This window comes from Carassius auratus, chromosome 16 (assembly GCF_003368295.1).
Source record: "Carassius auratus strain Wakin chromosome 16, ASM336829v1, whole genome shotgun sequence".
Taxonomy (NCBI): Eukaryota; Metazoa; Chordata; class Actinopteri; order Cypriniformes; family Cyprinidae; genus Carassius; species Carassius auratus.
Genome location: NC_039258.1, coordinates 11846606 through 11868503, shown reverse-complemented (window position 1 = coordinate 11868503; position 21898 = coordinate 11846606). Strand labels below are relative to the sequence as shown.

Genomic DNA, 21898 nt, shown 5'->3' with positions numbered 1-21898 from the left:
GACAGTATGATCTTCCTCAAGACAACGTTACTCCAGAAAGCATATTCCCCTCGTCTGTTGTCATCGCCCCATCACCTGGGACATTATGGATGAAATAAAACGCGAACAACTCCAAGAACCAGCCCCAATCAACTGCCCACCTAATAAACAATATGTCCCACAAAACCTATGTCACAGAGTAATGCAATGTAATACCTCTGTTAGCTCTGGCCATCCTGGGATCTCCCGCACAATACACTTACTGCAAAATTCATTTTGGTGGCCCTCTATATCCAAGGATGTCACTACCTATGTTAAATCATGTCAAGTATATGCCCAATCCAAGACCCCCAAGAAGTTACCTCCAGGACTCCTCCAAGCTCTACCCATCCCACAAAGTCCATGGTCCCATCTCTCCATTGACTTCATCACAGACCTATATTTGTCCAACGGCTTTACTGCTGTTCTAGACTTCATAGACCGCTTCTCGAAAATCATGTTGACTGGTCCCCTTAAAAAATGTTTCACCATTTCTTCCGGAATTATGGCATTCCAGAGGATATAGTCAGTGACAGCGGACCCAGTTCACATTTCAAGTCTGGAGAGCTTTCTGCAAAAACACCTGGACATCAACGTCAGCCTCACATCAGGATACAACCCACAAACAAATGGACAAATTTAACGATTAAACCAAGAGTTGGGCAGACATCTCTGATCATAATGAGCCAAGAACAGCATTGATGGTCTGAATTCCTTCCATGGGCTTAATATGCACAGAACTCATTGACTCACTCGTCCACAGGCCCGACTCCTTTCCAGTGCATCCTTGCTTATCAACCCCCTGTGTTCCTGTGGTCTGGCGGTCTGAGACTCAAGAACTGCCACCAACGATGGACACTGATGGATCGCCAGCTTGAATGCATTATTGGACTCAAGACGGATATGGGGTCATGGGGTATGGACCTGAACTGTGTTCATCTTCAGTTCTCTCTTCACAGCAGTTCAGTCAGTGTACTGTTTGAGTGCATGCATTACTCCGGGATTTTGGTTTGTTTGAACTCAGAGGGAGTGTCGGCCACATTAAAAAAGTTTAAATCATTTGTGGATTAATGCGTATTAGAGATGCGAACCGTTTAAAATGATTAATTTCAATTTGGTGAACCGTATATCCAGACTGCTTTGTTTTGAACTCTCTCACAACAGACACGGAAGAGAAGACAATGCTGAATAAAGTCGTAGTTTTTGCTATTTTTGGACCAAAATGTATTTTCGATGCTTCAAAAAATTCTAACCGACCTCTCATGTCACATGGACTACTTTGATGTTTTTCTTACCTTTCTGGACATGGACAGTATACCGTACACACAGCTTCAATGGAGGGACTGAGAGCTCTCAGACTAAATCTTAAATATTTTAAACTGTGTTCCAAAGATAAACAGAGGTCTTATGGGTTTGAAACAACATGAGGGTAAGTTATTAATTACATAAATTTGCGATCTGGGTGAACTAACCCTTTAAGAGGCTGTTTGCAATGTGCAGTTCACTTTGATGGATCCAGTGAGGTTTTATGTCTTTCTTTAGCTCCTCCTGTTTTGCATCACTCCATCATCTCCTTGCAGATCATGTCATGTTGCTGCTCATCTGCTATTTGTTGTACCTTTGATTGTGACGCTGGCAAGCAGTGATGTACTGCATCCACAAACACTTGTGCTTCTTTTTCCAGTTCCTCTTCTTCACTTAACTGTTCTCTGACTATATGGGCTTTTGTCAGTGCGTCTGCAGCAACTAATGATTTGCCTGGAACATGCACTGTGTTGTATGTATATCTCAGGAGTCTTAGATGGAATCTTTGAATCTTGGGGGCAAGTCATCCAATGCCGTTCCCAAAAGGGCCAACCATGGTTTGTGGTCTGTCTTTATAGTAAAATGAAGGCCAATCAGGTATGAGCTAAGTCTTTCATAAGCCTGTGTTACTGCCAAAGCCTCCTTTTCGACTTGAGCATATCTCTGTTCTGTCTCAGACAGGGATCATGAAATAAAACCACTGGTCACCATTCTTTCTCATTCTGCATTTGTCTAAGGACGGCTCTTCCATCTGGAGGATGCATCTGTGGACACTTTTGTTTTTGAATCATGCTTGTACTGTGCTAATACCTAGGTTGATGCCTAGTCAGATTTGATGTTTTCAAAAGCTGCTTGCTGCACACTGACCCATATCCAGTAATTCTGTGGGAAAACTAGGTCACTGCTGAAAGAGGTGCTAGTCAGGCGAGCAGGGGGTGCTCACCCTGCGGTCTGTGTTGGTCCAAGCGCCCCAGTGTAGTTATTGGGACACTATACTGTCAACAAGCACCATCCTTCAGATGAGACATTAAACTGAGGTCCTGACTCTCTGTGGTCATTAAAAAAAATCCCAGGATGTGTTTCGAAAAGAGTAGAGGTGTAACCTTGGCATCCTTGCCAAATTCACCCACTGGCCTCTGACCATCATGGCCTTCTAACAACCCCAATACACTGATTGGCTTCATCACTCTGTCTCCTCTCCACCAATAAACTGGTTTGTGATGGGCGTTTTGGCGCAGTATGGCTGCCATTGCATCATCAAGGTGAATGCTGCACACTGGTGATGGATGAGGAGATACCTCCTAACATTGTAAAGCATTTTGAGTGCTTAGAAAAGTGCTATATAAATGTAAGGAATTATTATTATTATTAGTCATCTCTACAATAGCCCTCACCTTTGTGGATCTGGTTCTATTCCTTCTGCACTCACTTTGTGCCCCACAAACAAAACTTCAGACTGTGCGAAGGAGCACTTCTCGTTCAGAGTTAAGCCTGCTTTCTGAAATCTAAACAGAACTTCAGTTAGTCGCTCGTCATGTTGGGCTTTATCCTTACCATAAACTAGCACATCATCAGCATGGTAGATTATTCCTGTTATTCCATCTAGGAGCTGAGACATGCATTTCTGGAAGTGTTCTGGACCTGAGTTGATGCCAATGGGTAGGATGTTAAAGCACAATCGACCAAATGGTGTAATAAATTTTGTGAGTTCTCTGCACTCTTTCACCAGTTGTATCTGCCAAAAGCCAGACCATGCATCTAGCTTGGTAAAAATTGTTGCACCATTCAATTGGCCTAGTGACTGCTCTACAGAAGTTAAATATATGCCATTCACTGCCTATTGCCTCATTTAGCTTGGTTAAATCAATGCATATTCTTATTTTTCCATTTGGCTTAACAAATGGCACCATGCCAGGACACCATTCTGTTGGTTGCTCTATCCTAGATATCACCCCCATTCTTTCTATACGCTGTAACTCCTCCTTAATTTTGTTTTCCAAAGGAATAGACACTCTGTGAGGGGTTGTGAGTGTGTATGGCACAGCATCAATTTTTAAGTGAATGCAGTAGTTTCCTTCTAGATTTCCCAGTCCAGTGAATACTTTTGAAATATATTTTTAACCTTTCTTCAGTTACTTCGACTGCATCAATCCATTCAACAAGCTGTAATGCCTCAATAGCTGGCAGGCCCAATAGGGGTCTGGAAAGTGAATCAATTACAAAAATTGTTTGAGAGGTCGAGAAGTTTTTGCTTTCCAATTTGCACATTACCTGTCCTGCCACTAGTAGCCATTTATTATTGGACCCGTAAAGTTTTTTTTATTTGATTCCATCAAAGATCTGTCCCTCCTGTAGTCATATAGGTTTGTGGAGATGGCTGTGACCCCATCGATTTTGAAAGATTTTTTTTTCCCAATTTAGTGTTAAATGTCTGTATACCATCCTGTGTTGTGGTCTTTTACAGTACTTCACCTAAATAAAGGGAGTCCTCCTGTATATCTTGCTGTTCGAACATTTCCTGCACCTGTTGCATAGAATGACAAACTACAGAAACTGACTGACAGCTTTGCTCAACGTAAGGTCTGAGTCCAGCTGGAGATTTTCCGAAAGTGACATGTCTCTTTTTTGACGTATCACGTATTAATTCGTCTTTTAAAGGTCCAAAATTACAATATTCTGCAAGCTTATGGGTGGCCGTTATAAAGCTATAAGCTGACTTGCCGGGTTCTTGTTTGTGCATGTTAAACTTGGCTCTCTCAGAAATTATGTTATGATTTCCCACAAGATGGTTATTAAAACCGTTTTCAACAGCAGTGTAGCTGAGCTTTTCATCTGCATTTAAAGTGGAATAATTCAAAATATCCTCTGCTTCATCACCCAGTAAGTAAATAATAGTATTGACCTGGAATTATTAAACTATTTTATTCAATCCAGAGGCAAGACGGTATCTTTGGAAATCTGATCCATTTCGGCCACTTCGACTTCCTGTTAGGATCCGAATTTCGTACCGAGAGACTTTTTTGTAGGTATTGGTGTGTTACATGTGTGTACACATTTTTGTACATGTAAATGAAACGTAGCTCGAGGTGCACTCTGTTGAAAGTGTATAGGTGGCACTATCGAGCCATTTTGCAAAACTCAATGGAATATTGGCCTTCAGATGTGTTCAGGCCAGGACTCTTATCAAACATATGAAGTTTGCGCAAGATCAGACATTTTATGACTGAGTTACAACAACTTTTATTCCCAATGAGACTTTGAACTTTGTCATGGTGCCATGGACACGCCCTTTAACGAAAAATCAAGACCTTCACAATTTAACATCGCACAGGCCTTTGGATTAGACTTACCATAAAAATGACATTGATTTCAAAACATTTCTAGGAGTAGTCTGTCGCAGCCTAAAATATGTCACTTCATGTTGCCTATAGGTGGCGCTATGACTATAACTGAATATGCATTTAAATATGTTCAGGTCAGGAGTCTTATCAAACATGTTAAGTTTAGGGCAGATTGGATATTGTATGTCTGAGTTATAGCAACTTAATTTTTCATAGCAAATCATCGAAATTTGTCAGGCCGCCACAGGCATGCCCTTCAACGAAAACTCAAGATCTTTGCAATTTAACATCGCAAAGGCCTTTACAATAGACATGCCAAATTTTGTGTTGATCTGAATAAATCTCTAGGAGGAGTTTGTTAAAATACAACACATGGAAATGACAAAATTTTTGCTCATAAAATAAAAAATAACTGACTTCCTGTTGGGTTTAGAATTTTGCTCCAAGAGTCTTCTTTGTAGGCATTGGTGTGTTACATGTGTGTGCCAATTTCCGTGCATGTACGTGAAACATAGCTGGAAGGCTGTTGATTTTTTTTTAGTAAAGGTGACACTGTCTAGCCATTTTGCCACACCCTCTTCTGAATCCTATATCAGACGTAAATTTTCACCAGGTCTGACGCGTGTGCAAAGTTTCATGACTTTTTGAGCATGTTTAACTCTTGTGGATTGTTCAAATTCACTACCCTTTCTGTATGTTCTGGAAAACATCCACTCAATTAAACTGCTGTAAAAATGTATCAGAATCTTTTTTTTTTTTTTTTTTTTTTTGCATAAATCTGTTAATCAACTTCAGTCCTGATCAAAACTTTTAAAAATCCAAGATTTTAACTCTTTAATTTTCAAGTTCATAAATTATGTCACTGATTTGGGGGACAAAACACACAAAATTACTTATTTTCAATATAAAAGTAATTGTGGCTGCATTTTTTTTTTTTACTTTTTGTAACAGTCTTGGGCACGTCAAAGATTAGTAGCAACATTGGCTTTGATGCATTGTTAGTTCTCTGTCAAGGGAACTTTGAACTGCGTCCTCTTAGGGGACACTATGGGGAACACCTCGTCGTGACCAGTGTCTGAAGCATACTTTGGAAAACGCCAACGTGTTGGCCTCTGACGGCCTCTGACGTCACTATCGGCATGACTATAAATATGCGCCCGTAGGACCCGTCACTTATCTTCTTCATCTTCATTGACTGTTTTGTTTGAAGCGTGCATCTGAGAAACGACCAAAACGGTAAGAGCGATCTATCATTGTTATCATGGCATCCACTAGCAAAGCGTTTAAAGTGTGTATGTCCCTAATTTGTTGTTGGTGGCTGTTTTTGCCCCATTGACTTCCATTATAATGACATTTTTTGATTGTAAAGCCATGACACCATATAATCATGCATTCTTGAGTGTTTGTGGTTTTCCCTTTTGGGAAGAGGTAAAAAAAAAGGTAACAATTCATCAAAGCCAATCTTGTTACTTATCTTTGACATGCCCAAGACTGTGATAAAATCCACAAACATATTGAAAGGGAAGTGAATTTGCCCACAGTGTACCATTGAGTTTTTGAAAAATTTGTCACCCAAACTCATTCCATTAGCTCAAACACAGAGAAAGTTGTGTCCAAAATATGACTCAACTTTACCCCCTAGTGGACAAAAACGTCCCCAACAACGCATAAGGGTTAAGCCCTCAAAAATGCGATTAATTTTGGAGAAAAAGAAGAAGAAGAAGAAACGGAGCAGATACAAGAGGGTCCTCACACCATTGGTAAATAACACAAATATCTTGACAAAAGAATGTCAACATGTAGACATGTAGACAAAACTGTCGGCTTTCTTGGGGCCTTTAATTTGGACACACCTTTCAGTTGTTCAGTGTGAGTGAGATCAATAACTATCATAGCATTATCACAGCAGTAGTTATCACAGACAAAATGCATTTACTTTGCGCCACTTTCATTTACTAACTACAAAATGTATACTTTTTTGTCTAAATTTGCTCTACACTATATTCACTACAAGCTCCTGGCTGGCTCACCAAGTTAAACATCTGTTAGTACTTAAAAGAAGTTGTAAAGAGTGCATTTAATTGAAACTAATTTATCAAATGTACCGGGGGGGGGGGGTGGCGTATTACAGAAAGATCCTACAGTGGATATAAAAAAGTCTACACACACCTATTAAATAAATCAAAATACCGTGATAACCCAGGGAGATATTTTTAAAACCACAGTTACACAAAAACTAGATGGATTGCTTGTACGTTAGTTGATAGAAGACAAACAACCACTTTTGAAAGAAGTCATTATTATATATATACATTTTCCCCTCTTTATACACAATTCTGGACACAAATCAAAACCCCATACAAGCATAATTAAATGAACTGAGTAGACTTCAAAGTAAACAAGATCAGCAGACCTGAGGCATTCTCTTCCAAATAAAAACACTCATCAGCGGTCCAAAAAAAAAAAAAAACTGGATTAGTATATACTTTTTCTCTTGATCAACCAAAGTCATAGATATACTGAAAGGGAAATTAAATGAAAGTCAGTAATATAAATCGGTCACTTAAAACGACTCGCGAATGTGTGCTTGAAGTGCGTGCGATTAGGTGCGTTAGTGTGTGAGTGTGTGTACAATATCGCTGACCATGTCTGGCAGGGAAAAGTTCCTTGGGAGGAAGTGTTTTCTCCAGATTAGCAAAACCCAATGGAATGACGATCTTGTGAGTTCCTTCAGCAGTTCGTTACACTCTGTATTTCCGCACTCACCCTGACAAAATACAGCGTATACAATACTCCCGCTGATCAACTTCTCCGGTAAGAATCGCATCCATTGTGTGGTTAGCTCACTTGCCACTTGGAGTTTGCATTTACCATCCCATTTTTTCCATCCATTTCTCCTTTTTATAATTTCCACTTAATTGTTTTACATCACGATGTGGGCACGGAAGGAGTGGATTTTCTTTACACCGCCACACTACTGTCCATATGCATCTTTGCTCTTTCGTGTTAATTCACCTTCTCCGAGAGATGATGCATTTCAGTAACACCTGTAGATCCCTTTTTCTCCGCTCATTCCAAGTCCTCGAAAATCCTCGTTTATACGACTTTCCACCCTTTGTAGATACTTGTTTGATGTTTAAATTTGGTCTTGGTGGTCCTAATTCTTTAATTGCCAATTTATCCTTATTGCTACGATGAATGAATGGTATTTCTTTCAATGACACAAAATAATTAATCTCCGCTAATGTGACCACCAGTCGTTGAGGTTAAGGTTACACATGTTAAGTTTACACATGATGACGAAAGCACGTTAGGGCTAGCCCTCCTGGAACTCATTGAGATTGCATTTGCAGTGCCTGCAGTTTAAAAAAAAATTATCTTTGTTTCTCAGTTTGACAGAAATCACCCAATAAGGGGCGGTACTACACAAAACGTGACTCGACGCTGATTGTACTATTTAGAGGCAGAACAAACATTCTAGAACAGTGAAAACTAGTGTAACAATGTGGTTGAATGTAAAATTAAAAAATCCCTCCCTTTCGCGATTTGGTGGTGCGTCGCCCAATCGCCCTAATGGAGAAACTGCCAATGGCCACGTTTCTGTGATGTAAAAAAAAAAAAAAAAAATAGACCCAAATAAATAATTTCAGAACTTTTTCCACGTTTAATGTAAAGTATAACCTGTAAAATTCAATTTAAAAAAGTTAAATCTTTTAGGAAAGGAGGAGTAAAAGTAAAAAAACTAAAATAATGTGGTTACATAAGTACAAACCCTCATAGAACTTACGATTTGTTCAGAATTAAGCAATCACGTTCAGACCCATGTTAAATAGGAGTCAGTACACACCTGCCTTCATTCAAAGTGCCTAAACCCAGATAAATTAGCCTAGTTGGCTTTTCATAACCTTTTCTTAGTTACAAAAGCTATGGTCGGCAGAGGGGCTTCTAAAGCATCAGAGGGCATCTGTGACGGCTGGTGAAAAACAGTCCGGAAACAAATGCGAGTAAACAGGATTTAATGATATGATGAGATATAATACAAAGACACACAAAGACGATGAGGCGATAACACTCCAGGGAGATGGTGGAAGGTGAGAAATCCAGCCGGTAGTGGAGTGTAGGTGAGGAGTCCGGGTCTTGACGGCGTGAGGCAGCAGGAGAGAGTGGCACAGGAACTGCGGGGAACAGAGCCGAAGGTAAGTGTCCGTGGCTGAGTGATCGTGCGGAGAGTGGATGAGGTTCTAGGGAAAACACAGACATCCAAACGCAAACTAACACAAAAGCCAGACGGGGGTAACACAACGACATGAAACAACGATCTCACAAACACAAGATGTGAGACAAGCCATTATATAGGAGATGAGTAATGAGTCGCAGCTGTTGCTGATACAATTAACGGAGACGCCCACAACTGATCAGTGCAGACGCAGAACACACAGAATTCACCACAGAGTGTAAACAACCCGAGATCACGGTTTACCAACCGTGACAGCATCAGAGCATCTCACTGTTACAATGTATCAGTCAGGAGAAGGGTACAAAAGAACTCCCAAGGCATTAGATATACAGTGGAACAAAGATAATTCCCAAAAGATAGCAGTCGTTTTTTTTTTTTTTTTTTTTTTTTTTTTTTTTATTATTGAGTTGTAGACGTAATAGTTTACACTAAAGGTGGAAAAAGTTTTGAAATTATTAATCTTGGTCTTTTACTTATTTTATTTTTTTTACATCACAGAAACCTGCCAATTTAACAAGGGTGTGTAAACATTTTATATCCACTGTACCTTTAAAATATCATTTAATCTGTTTGGTAACCATGGTAATTACAGTTAGCAATTACATAATAGCATTTCCTAAGTAAATTATCTTAGCTACAGATAGGAAGGGGTATTACAGAAACCTTCTAACTTGACAATCATAATCATAAAAACTGAATTAACCCCACAGCTGTCCTAACTTATTTATTTTAAACTAACTTAACTTATATTAAATTATTTGAACAGTGACTAACGGAACAACCACTTACAATTGCACTGTCCAACAATTACATTAATTAATAATTGAAAATGGAGAATGTAGATTTATATTGGCAGAAATCGTATAGATTTTAAAATATTGCTTATTACTTATAAAGCGCTGAATGGATTTGCACCTCAGTATTTGAATGAGCTCCTTTTACATTATAATCCTCTACGTCCGCTACGTTCTCAAAACTCAGGCAATTTGATTATACCTAGAATATCAAAACCACCTGCGGGCGGCAGATCCTTTTCCTATTTGGCGCCTAAACGCTGGAATAACCTACCTAATATTGTTCGGGAGGCATACACACTCTTGCAGTTTAAATCTAGATTAAAGACCCATCTCTTTCACTTGGCTTACACATAACATACTAATATACTTTTAATATCCAAATATTTTAAAGGATTTTTAGGCTGCATTAATTAGGTAAAGTGGAACCGGGAACACTTCCCATAACACCCTATGTACTTGCTACATCATTAGAAGAATGGCATCTACGCTAATATTTGTCTCTTTCTCTCTTATTCCGAGGTCACCGTAGCCACCAGATCCAGTCTGTATCCAGATCAGAGGGTCACTGCAGTCACCCGGATCCAGTATGTATCCAGACCAGATGGTGGATCAGCACCTAGAAAGGACCTCTACATCCATGAAAGACAGCAGAGACCAGGACAACTAGAGCCCCAGATACAGATCCCCTGTAAAGACCTTGTCTCAGAGGACCACCAGGACAAGACCACAGGAAACAGATGATTCTTCTGCAAAATCTGACTTTGCTGCAGCTTGGAATTTAACTACTGGTTTCGTCTGGTCGGAGGAGCACTGGTCCCCCAACTGAGCCTGGTTTTTCCCAAGGTTTTTTTCTCCATTCTGTCACTGATGGAGTTTCGGTTCCTTGCCACTGTCGCCTCTGTCTTGCTTAGTTGGGGTCACTTCATCTACAGTGATATCGTTGACTTGATTGCAAATATAAATGCACAGGCACTATTTAACTGAACAGAGATGACATCACTGAATTCAATGATGAACTGCCTTTAACTATCATTTTGCATTATTGAAACACTGTTTTCCTAAGGAATGTTGTTCAGTTGCTTTGACGCAATGTATTTTGTTTAAAGCGCTATATAAATAAAGGTGACTTGACTTGACTAGAAAGACAACTCTTGCCCACTGCCTGCCTTTGTCTTTGAGAGTGAGCGAAGGTGAATACTTACCAAATTGTGTTGGCTTTGCCTTTTCTACATAACTTATCAAAGTTTCAATTTCCATTAAAAGCTTGCTGGGTTTGTTTATTTATTTTGTTTAACTCATCAGCAGTTTTTGCAGTGTTGAGTTGCTTGGTAACAACCTGAGAGTGGATTGTTGAACTTGATAATGCAATTTAAGATTTCCTAACTAAGAGGTAAGATATGATTTTATAAGATATAATAAGAATTCCAATTCAAATTAAGATATGCTTCTTTCATACGAATTTGCAAAAAAAAAAAGAAAAAAAATCCTAATTTAACGTATATCTTAAATTAAGACCTAAGATAAGAAATATTCTGTAATACACCCCCAGTATCAGTTCAGCAATGAAGCTTGATATACTGCAAAAATGTATCCGTTTTCCTCTCTTTTTAGATTTACACTGGAAAATAAATGATTCACAGAAGAAGAAGAAGTCGAAGAAGAAGAAGAAAATGGAGAGGTTTTATATTGGGATTTATATAAAAGAGAGGGAGAAGGAGAGAGACATTTTAAAAATGTATTTTTGGCATTTTATCTCTTTTATTTAGATAGGACAGTAGGTTGACAAGAAGTGAAGTGGGTGAGAGAGAGGGGAGAGGACCAGTAAAGGTCCACAAGGACTTGAACTCAGAACCCACGCCTGTTTATATGACTACTTTTTTGTCTTGCCATTGATATACCTGTGTGGCATTGTCTGTCCCTTGCCTGTTATGATCACGTCTTAAAATAAAGCTTTACAAATAGATTTGCATGCCTCTCAACCTGTTTACTCTGTAACAAATATATTATTCCTGCATGTTTTTATAGTGCACTGTGGGGTAAACCAGAGCACCTGGAGGAGGCCCACACCAACATAGGGAGAACATGTAAACTTCACAAAGATTGGGCTCCTGGCTCAACCAAGACTCAAATGGATACAATTCTTTTCACACAGCATCTGCTCTACACAGCAATTTGTGTTAGGGAATCATCACAGCGATTTAAGCATTTAAATCTTTAAGCATTTATATCTAATTCATGCATATAGATGCCCATAAGTGTTTACAATATTTCTGAAAAGATATAAAAATCTGCGTCTACAGCCAGATTCATTGAAAAATGTTCACATTAAAATAATGGCAGTTGTATAGCACACAGAAAGTTAATGCCAATCTGAATTGCCCTGTGTTTGACCTGTGGACTTCCAAGTGAATATGTGGGTAGTTTACAATGACCTTGCAATGAACAATGAACTGCTGTCTATTAAAACAATGCTCAAGTATCTAAATAAGTCATTCCAATTCATTTACAAATCTCAGTGGAATGACTTTCCCTGGTGGTCTAGTGGTTAGGATTCGGCGCTCTCACTGCCGCGGCCCATGTTCGATTCCCGGTCAGGGAAAGCTCTTTAGGGAAGTTGTGGCCTAATGGTAAGAGAGTCGTACTGGCAATCGAAAGGTTGTGAGTTCGAGTCTCGGCCCCGGCAGGAATTGTAGGTGGGGGGAGTGCATGTACAGTTCTCTCTCCACCTTTAATACCACGACTTAGGTGCCCTTGAGCAAGGCACTGAACCCCCAACTGCTCCCCGGGCGCCGCAGCATAAATGGCTGCCCACTTCTCCGGGTGTGTGTACACAGTGTGTGTGCACTTCGGATGGGTTAAATGCAAAGCACAAATTCTGAGTATGGGTCACCATACTTGGCTGAATTTCATGTCACTTATGGCTGCAATACATACTGTAGATTTCTTCAACCACAGACAGTTTAATGTTGCATTAGGTTGATTATTATTAACCATGCATTGTACATACTGAATCAATGTTATTGTTTTACATATGTCCCAGACTTTCACTTTTAACAATGAAAATCTAATCTATCTATCTAATGAAAATTTAATCTGTGATACCATAAAGTATAGATTTAATCTGACATCTGAGTTTGGACATAAATAATTATTATTATTATTATTATTGATTATTATTATTATTTATTATTATTATATCTGTTAATGTTGAATCTCACTACAAACCAGGACTGTATTCCTTTAATATTTAAACAGTAGAGCATGATGGTAGCAACACCTAGGTTTTAATTCCCATGGAATACATAAAAAAAGTATTTTGATTTATTTATTTTTTTTCTTCATTTTAGGATATCTTCAAATGTTATCTGTTACTCTAGCAAACATCTCATGAAACTCATGCAGACATATCATGACCAGCCATTAAAGCTGCGGTAGGGAACTTTTGACGCTCTAGCGGTTAATAAACAGAACTGCTTGCGTCTTGCGGAAGAACATCGTAGCCGGAACTACTTCTCTCTGTTTATGTCTATGAAGAATCACAAAAGGTACTGAGTTACTCCGCCGCGGTGCCCCCGAAGCAATCTAAAATAGTCCGAATATAAACACTTATTATAGGTGCACCCTAGTGATTCAGGACAAGCCAAAAACACGGTTTGGAAAATGGATTCATGGTGTACTCGCTTATTATATACATTTTTCTACATTTTGAACACAAACAAAGTTACTTACCGCAGCTCTGATTGGTTGTTTTTTTTACTGGGAGCGATGGAGTTTCTGCAAATGGCAATAGGACCTCTGGGAGGAGCCAGAGGAGCTTGATTTTTTTTTCACAGATTATCTGTCTCATATTCTACTGTCACGACATAATGAAAGTTTTAACAAATATGTAAAAAATATTTTTTTACAACAGTTCGCTACAGCACCTTTAAGAGACTAGACAACAGTAGTTGCCTCAGCCAGACATTAATGCTGTGACACCCACTGATGTGAAAATTCTCTCATCTCATCAACACAAATAGCCCTATAAACGTGATAGACAGAGAAAAGAAGAAAAATGAAAACAGTACTTTCAGGATGACTGATTATAATAAAAGTGACTTATTGAGATTTTTATAATCATACTATACCAATATCTTGCACTTAAAATGGAAACCCCTGACATTCCCTCTTTATGACCAACAACAGTTATAAACTAAAATGCAATTTGTTCCTGTGATTTAATTGAAATCTTCAGGGCAGCTTTGGTCATCTCTCAAATCTACTCATTTATTATCATTGAACCTTGTTCAGAAAATGGTTTGTTTTCTACAAAATCAAACAAATAATGCAGCAGATGTCAACAGCAATAAATCCCCAAGGGATATGGACACAAGAGCCTGTTTGATAAAAAGCACATCACTCTGGCTTAGCAACACGTGACCAGTATCTTGACCTTTACTTAGAATGTTTCTTAGTTACCACTTTGACACTCAGAAACAGAGTGAAGTCTCCTCTCAGACTAAAGAAGGAAAAAGCAGTGCACAAGGATTAAATTAAAACAGGGTAGTTATTTGTCTGCACAGATAGAGTAAACCATAAATGTTATACTTGTATGAGATTAGTGTGGACACGTCTTTTGGTCGAGGCAAGAGCACTCAGTTATATGCTACAGTTTATCATAGATAGGTCTTTCTGTCTGTGATTTTATAGTGATATAACTATATATATTTAGTAACATATAAATAAATATAGTAAATATAGATTGTTCAGGCTCTTGTGTGTAGAACAGGAAAAGACTCTCAATAAGATCTGTCCGGAAAACTGTCAAGGTACTGAACATGTACATGTAACATGTAAATTATTTTAGCTACCTTGAATTAAAATACGAAGAAATGTGTTTGATCCTGAAATGATTAACGCAATTCATAAACTGCAAATAATGTGGACAGGGCACTGGCCCTCCAGAACTTAGTTTGGAGACCAACGTTCTAGGGTTAAAAAAAAAAAATTCTGATTGGATTATTCCTAATTTAGCAAACCGAATAGCAAACTGAAGTGAATCAGAAAATTAAAGACTGGAAACTAATTGAATGAATAAATGGATATTAAATGTAATGAATAAATGGATTTGAGCACAGTAACAACTGGATGGAATATCCCATGTCATTTATTTAATCTAAATATACAATACAGTTGTTATTTTTATACATACTTTAAAAAATAAAATAAAACTAGTGCCTTCAAAATCTAGCATATTGTAAATTCTGGCAGGTCACGTTAGTCCAGCTCGCATCAATTGACTCTCAGCTGATCCCCATCTACCTATGAAAATATGACACCTATCTAAGTATTCATATATTAGGTCCCTCAGTGTTATCAGCAGTTTTGCATTTCTCAGTAGCTAATTAAATAGCAAATTTGGCAGTCAAATGACCATCATCCCTAGGAACTGGGAATTTAGAGAAGTTGAGTTCGTTTTCTCAATGGATTCATATCAGATTCATTCAAGTACATTAACTTGAACACATGAATTCACTGTATTGATTATAAGATGCCTGATTCGGAAGTGACTGAGTTAGCATTACTTCACGCATTGCTACCTTATTGTCATGGACTCCATAAGTTATGTGACTACTCTAACCTGACTCCAGCTGGAGAGAGTAGCCGCTTGCAGTGGGGGCGGAATTAAAACGGAGATGACAAGTGTGACATTTCTATGGACCTTTCAATACTGATTATAATGACTTGTCTTGACACTGTCTTATTATGCATTGCATTGCGTATTGCGCTCCGTAAACATAATACCATGTCTGAATTTGTGATCTGCTCAAAACTTAAGTTTAAATCATCAGTGGCAAATCCTTTACATATGTAAACATACTTACATACTGTGAGTCAGAAGCGCCAGACTGTCCTTGCAAATATGAAACTGACCCACTTTATAGAAACAGACATTGGTTTCACAAGTTTGCCTTGCAGATAATAAAGCAAGAAGTATGCGTATTTGGCATTCTGCCCAGGGAAAGGGGTCTGAGCTCGGCATTGGAACGCTGAGTGCTCCCTCCTGGAATGGGTTGATGGTAAGGAGGTAGGGTGGTGGAGGGATGCTGAAAGACTAGAGAGAATGAAGGTTTAGGCTGCTATGATTATTTATAGTAGTTCTCTTTCGTGGTGGTTGGATAGATGATTCTTTTAGAAGAAAACAAACATAACCCCAGGTATTTATTCAATACAGTGGCTAAATTAATGAAAAATAAAGCCTCAACAAGTGTTGACATTTCCCAACACCACAACAGTAATGACTTTATGAACTACTTTACTTCTAAAATCGATACTATTAGAGATAAAATTGCAACCATTCAGCCGTCAGCTACAGTATCACATCAGACAGTGCACTATAGACCCCCTGAGGAACAGTTCCACTCATTCTCTACTATAGGAGAGGAAGAATTGTATAAACTTGTTAAATCATCTAAACCAACAACATGTATGTTAGACCCTATACCATCTAAGCTCCTAAAAGAGGTGCTTCCAGAAGTCATAGGTCCTCTTCTGACTATTATTAATTCCTCATTGTCATTAGGATATGTCCCCAAAACCTTCAAACTGGCTATTATTAAGCCTCTCATAAAAAAAACACAACTTGACCCCAGAAAACTTGTTAATTATAGACCAATCTTGAATCTCCCTTTTCTGTCCAAGATACTAGAAAAGGTGGTATCCTCACAATTATATTCCTTCTTAGAGAAAAATGGTATATGTGAGGATTTCCAGTCAGGATTTAGACCGTATCATAGTACTGAGACTGCTCTCCTTAGAGTTACAAATGATCTGCTCTTATCATCTGATCGTGGGTGTATCTCTCTATTAGTTTTATTGGATCTTAGTGCTGTGTTTGACACAATTGACCACAACATTCTTTTGCATAGACTTGAACACTTTGTTGGCATCAGTGGAAGTGCATTAGCATGGTTTAAATCGTACTTATATGACCGCCATCAGTTCGTAGCAGTGAATGAAGATGTATCATATCGATCACAAGTGCAGTATGGAGTACCTCAAGGCTCAGTACTAGGGCCGCTACTCTTCACGCTTTATATGTTACCCTTGGCAGATATCATCAGGAAACATGGTGTTAGCTTTCACTGTTATGCTGATGGTACTCAGCTCTATATTTCCTCACAGCCCGGTGAAACACACCAATTTGAAAAACTAATGGAATGCATAGTCGACATAAAAAATTGGATGACGAGTAATTTCTTACTGCTAAATTCAGAAAAAACAGAGGTGTTAATCATAGGGCCTAAAAACTCTGCTTGTAATAACCTGGAACACTGTCTAAGACTTGATGGTTGCTCTGTCAATTCTTCGTCATCAGTTAGGAACCTAGGTGTGCTACTTGATCGCAATCTTTCCTTAGAAAGCCACGTTTCTAGCATTTGTAAAACTGCATTTTTCCATCTCAAAAATATATCTAAATTACGGCCTATGCTCTCAATGTCAAATGCAGAAATGTTAATCCATGCATTTATGACTTCAAGGTTAGACTATTGTAATGCTTTATTGGGTGGTTGTTCTGCACGCTTGGTAAACAAACTACAGCTAGTCCAAAATGCAGCAGCAAGAGTTCTTACTAGAACCAGGAAGTATGACCATATTAGCCCGGTCCTGTCCACACTGCACTGGCTCCCTATCAAGCATCGTATAGATTTTAAAATATTGCTTATTACTTATAAAGCCCTGAATGGTTTAGCACCTCAGTATTTGAATGAGCTCCTTTTACATTACACTCCTCTACGTCCGCTACGTTCTCAAAACTCAGGCAATTTGATAATACCTAGAATATCAAAATCAACTGCGGGCGGCAGATCCTTTTCCTATTTGGCGCCTAAACTCTGGAATAACCTACCTAACATTGTTCGGGAGGCAGACACACTCTTGCAGTTTAAATCTAGATTAAAGACCCATCTATTTAACCTGGCATACACATAACATACTAATATGCTTTTAATATCCAAATCCGTTAAAGGATATTTAGGCTGCATTAATTAGGTAAACTGGAAACGGAAACACTTCATATAACACCGTACTTTCTACATCATTAGAAGAATGGCATCTACGCTAATATTTGTCTGTTTCTGTCTTATTCCGAGGTCACCGTAGCCACCAGATCCAGTCTGTATACAGATCAGAGGGTCACTGCAGTCACCCGGATCTAGTACGTATCCAGACCAGATGGTGGATCAGCACCTAGAAAGGACCTCTACTGCCCTGAAAGACAGCGGAGACCAGGACAACTAGAGCCCCAGATACAGATCCCCTGTAAAGACCTTGTCTCAGAGGAGCACCAGGACAAGACCACAGGAAACAGATGATTCTTCTGCACAATCTGAATTTGCTGCAGCCTGGAATTGAACTACTGGTTTCGTCTGGTCAGAGGAGAACTGACCCCCAACTGAGCCTGGTTTCTCCCAAGGTTTTTTTCTCCATTCTGTCACCGATGGAGTTTCGGTTTCCTTGCCGCTGTCGCCTCTGGCTTGCTTAGTTGGGGTCACTTCATCTACAGCGCTATCGTTGACTTGATTGCAAATAAATGGACAGACACTATTTAAACTGAACAGAGATGACATAACTGAATTCAATGATGAACTGCCTTTAACTATCATTCTGCATTATTGAGACACTGTTTTCCAAATGAATGTTGTTCAGTGCTTTGACGCAATGTATTTTGTTTAAAGCAAATCTTCTCATATCATGACATAGACATGTGGGACATATGGGGCGTGTTAGAACGAGTCGTTTTAGGGGGGCGTGGATGAGTCTTAACTTTTATAAAGAATATCTCTTTGGATTTGAGACTTCAGTCTTTGCACATCACAGATCTTCTTTATGCACCAAGAGCTTTTAAGACTCCAAAGAGAAAGGAAAACTTGAAATTGCATCATATGACGCTTTTAAATAAATCTATAAATATATATAAACAATTATGAGATGCATTCTGGGAAAACCCAACAAATGGTGAAATTTTACCTTTTTTTAGGTTTTGATACCATATGAAAGCTGAGTTCATGCTCTTCCCAAACTACTTGAACATAACAAAAGTTATGACTATGTGAAGTTGTCTGATAGCCAGGGCTTGATATTAACACCGCCAACCCGCCAAATGTGGGTGGATTTTGCTTGTGGCGGGTAAAAAAGTTATTCCAACTATCCACTTTGGCGTGTTGAATAATTGCCAGTGTGTAAGTTGGAGGCTAAGTATAAGTTTACCACATATATATTTTCACTCGCAAACACTCTGACTTTGACTGAGGGCTTCAGAGTTTTACTCTCCGTCAAGCGATCTGTGATAGTTCTCAGTTAATCTCAATGGATACACAGCGCTCCTGTATTTAATGTACCGTAAACTCTAGTGTGAAGGCACACAAATAACCGTCGCTTTCTCTCACACACACACAGAGACCGAGAGAGAGTGAGTGAGTGAACTCACTCGCTACATTTAAACAATATTATTTGTTGTATTTTCCTGTCAAAATAATGGCGTTCCTATGGAATTCTTCAGCTTTTAAAAACAGCCGGGTTTTCCAGCAGTGGGTGGTGCTAATACGAGAACATCAATCCCATTGGCTGGTGCTCACCTATTATTGTCCCTGTTTTGACTTCAGCAAATCCAAAGAATTGATTCATTATTATCCTATCAGTATTTTTGTTAGTTTTGTCCCCAATTTTTTTGTTGTTGTCAGAAACACTGAATGACATAAAAAACAACCACCTCTCAAGTTAAAATGTTCAGTTAAAATGACTAATTTGCATTAAAACATGGTTATAAAATGTACTTCTAATTACTTAAGTTATATTAAATAATAATTTATTATTATAAAGCTTGACTAACTGATGTTAAAAGTGTATATATATATCACTCAGTCTGGCGAGTAAACTGAAGTATTTACTAGCCAATGGCGATTCAATTGCCAAGTTGTGCTAGAGGGTTGCAACCTAACCAGTAGTCATAATTAGGACCTGAGCTTAAAATTGACACACACTGAAATGTTCTTTATGATGAGAGGACTGTTCCCCTCAAATTTGAATGAAGATAGTAGCAGCTTTGTCCGAACCATGGCATGCATTTTTTGTGAGGTTTCAAGTCTTACCTACTTTCCACTTTTATTATGCAATAAGAAGCTTAATTCTTATAATTTGTATGTCTTTATTACTTAAGGTCTGCTTCTTTGTGATCCCATGTTTTAAACTTTAGTTAGTGTGTAATGTTGTTGTTAGAGTAAAAATAATATCTGTACAATTCTAAAGCTTAAAGTTCAATGCCAAGCGAGATATTTTATTTAACAGAATTTGCCTACAAAAAACGACCCGATTGGACTACATCCCTCTAGTTCCTGCAGTAATGACGTCACTAAAACGTTTTTTTTTTGACTAACCTCCGCCAACATGAATTTACAAAAAGGGGGGCATGGTCTTGTTGTGCTCCGACGGACAAGGAGGAAGAGCTGCATTTCTGTTTGTCGCCATGTCATTGAAACGCTGTTATTTTCATCTCTGAGTCCAATCAACTTTGTTTGGCCTTCCCAGGGACGCTGTACTTGGAGATTAATGGTTACAATTTATGTTAAAATCGGTTCCCGAAAATTATAATCCACATGTAAAACTATGTGCAGCTCATTTTGCTGAGGACAGCTTGCTTAGGACAAACTTCCTCAATCTCAATCAGTTTAATGCCGGATTCGCACAAAGATTATTCTTGAAAGATGGAGCAGTTCCCTCTTTGTCTGGAGAAGGCGTTGTTTATGGACCACAACCCAGTAAGTGTATTTTATTATTTAAGTTGGTGTGTTTAACAGTTTCTGTAACTTATTACACAAAGGGCAACGCTGTTTAGCTTTGTTAACTAGATGTTAGGGCTGTGCAAAAAAAAAGCGCTATACTGCATCATTACACAAACAGACTAGCGTTACCCTGAAGAGGACAGTTTTCCATTATTTCTCCTGATGGGCATAGTCTCTGAAATTTTGATCACCCCTTGTATGTATGAATAGCACAAATAGTGTAACTTGTAGTTAGAAAAGTGAGTGCAGTGTACTGTGCATATAACAGACTGTCATCGGACTCCTCCTTTAGTAACACCATCATCTGATTCTTCATCTCTGGATATGAAATAGTCCATTATTTAAAAAAATTCGGGCAGTGACATCACCACGATTGATCAAGCGAGATTAACTCAGACTGCATTGTTTTATTGCGCTCTGCCATCTCACTATATTAATAAATAAAATTGGGTAAATAAAATGTTATAAAAAATAAATGAAATGTACACAAGACTGGTGGGAAATGTTCATTGATATACCTTTATTATATGTTACTTGATTTATTTTGATAGGTTAACTGTCTTTGTGGTGTTAAGAGACAACACCTCCTACACACTCTTAATGAGATAAAAACTTTTCTTCTTGATGTAATAAATCGCAATTTTTCTGCACTAAACAAGTGTATTTTGCCAAGAAATTTTCATAAATGATAGACGAGATGTTATAGAATAATAATTAAATGAAACCCTAATTTTGACAATAATTTTACATATGCAGGGCCGTAGCTAGTGTTTGCAGGGGCCCCGGTGCAGGTTGTACTAGTGGGCCCTGTTTGAAATTGTTTAATTTGTATGTTCATTCTATTTATTTATTTGTGCTATTTACTCAATGTTTTAGTTTATTCAAGTTTGGGTCCAGGTACAGAAACCGAATAATTAAATGTAAAGTAGCACTGCATAGTCTTCACTGTAAAAATTAAATATACAATCAAACCTGATGACTTTTCTCAAATATCTGGATATAAAATTAATTGTTAAATCTTATAAAAATTATAATTGTTCCCAAAATTAACAATTTGTCATATATGCCCCCCCCCCCCCCTTGCATTACACTATCTCTTCTGAAAAAAGTCAAATCCTTTATTTGGCAAGGGAAGAAACCCCTTTTTTAATTGTAACATATTATATTCTGATAAAAGTTTGGGTGGGCTCTCTCTGCCCAGAGTTGATTGGTATCATTGGTCGTTTTCACTTTCACAGTGGACTAAAATCAATATGGTGCCTAATGTAGACCTTACGTGGGTACATATTGAAATGGAAATGTTGGCCCCTTTTCCAACAGAGGTTTTCTTGACACAACTTGCCGGACCAATACCTGACCAGAATCCTGTTCTGAGGTTTG

At 38.4% G+C, this 21898-nt stretch overlaps 1 protein-coding gene and 1 non-coding gene across 4 annotated transcripts in view; one reads left to right on the top strand and one right to left on the bottom strand.

The window, feature by feature from the left end:
- adcy2a (adenylate cyclase 2a) overlaps positions 1-21898 on the bottom strand; it is a 157243-nt gene that overhangs the window by 100566 nt on the left and 34779 nt on the right. The window lies entirely within an intron of this gene.
- On the top strand, positions 12226-12297 carry trnae-cuc (transfer RNA glutamic acid (anticodon CUC)). The gene has a single exon. It is a non-coding gene; the product is annotated as a tRNA-Glu (tRNA).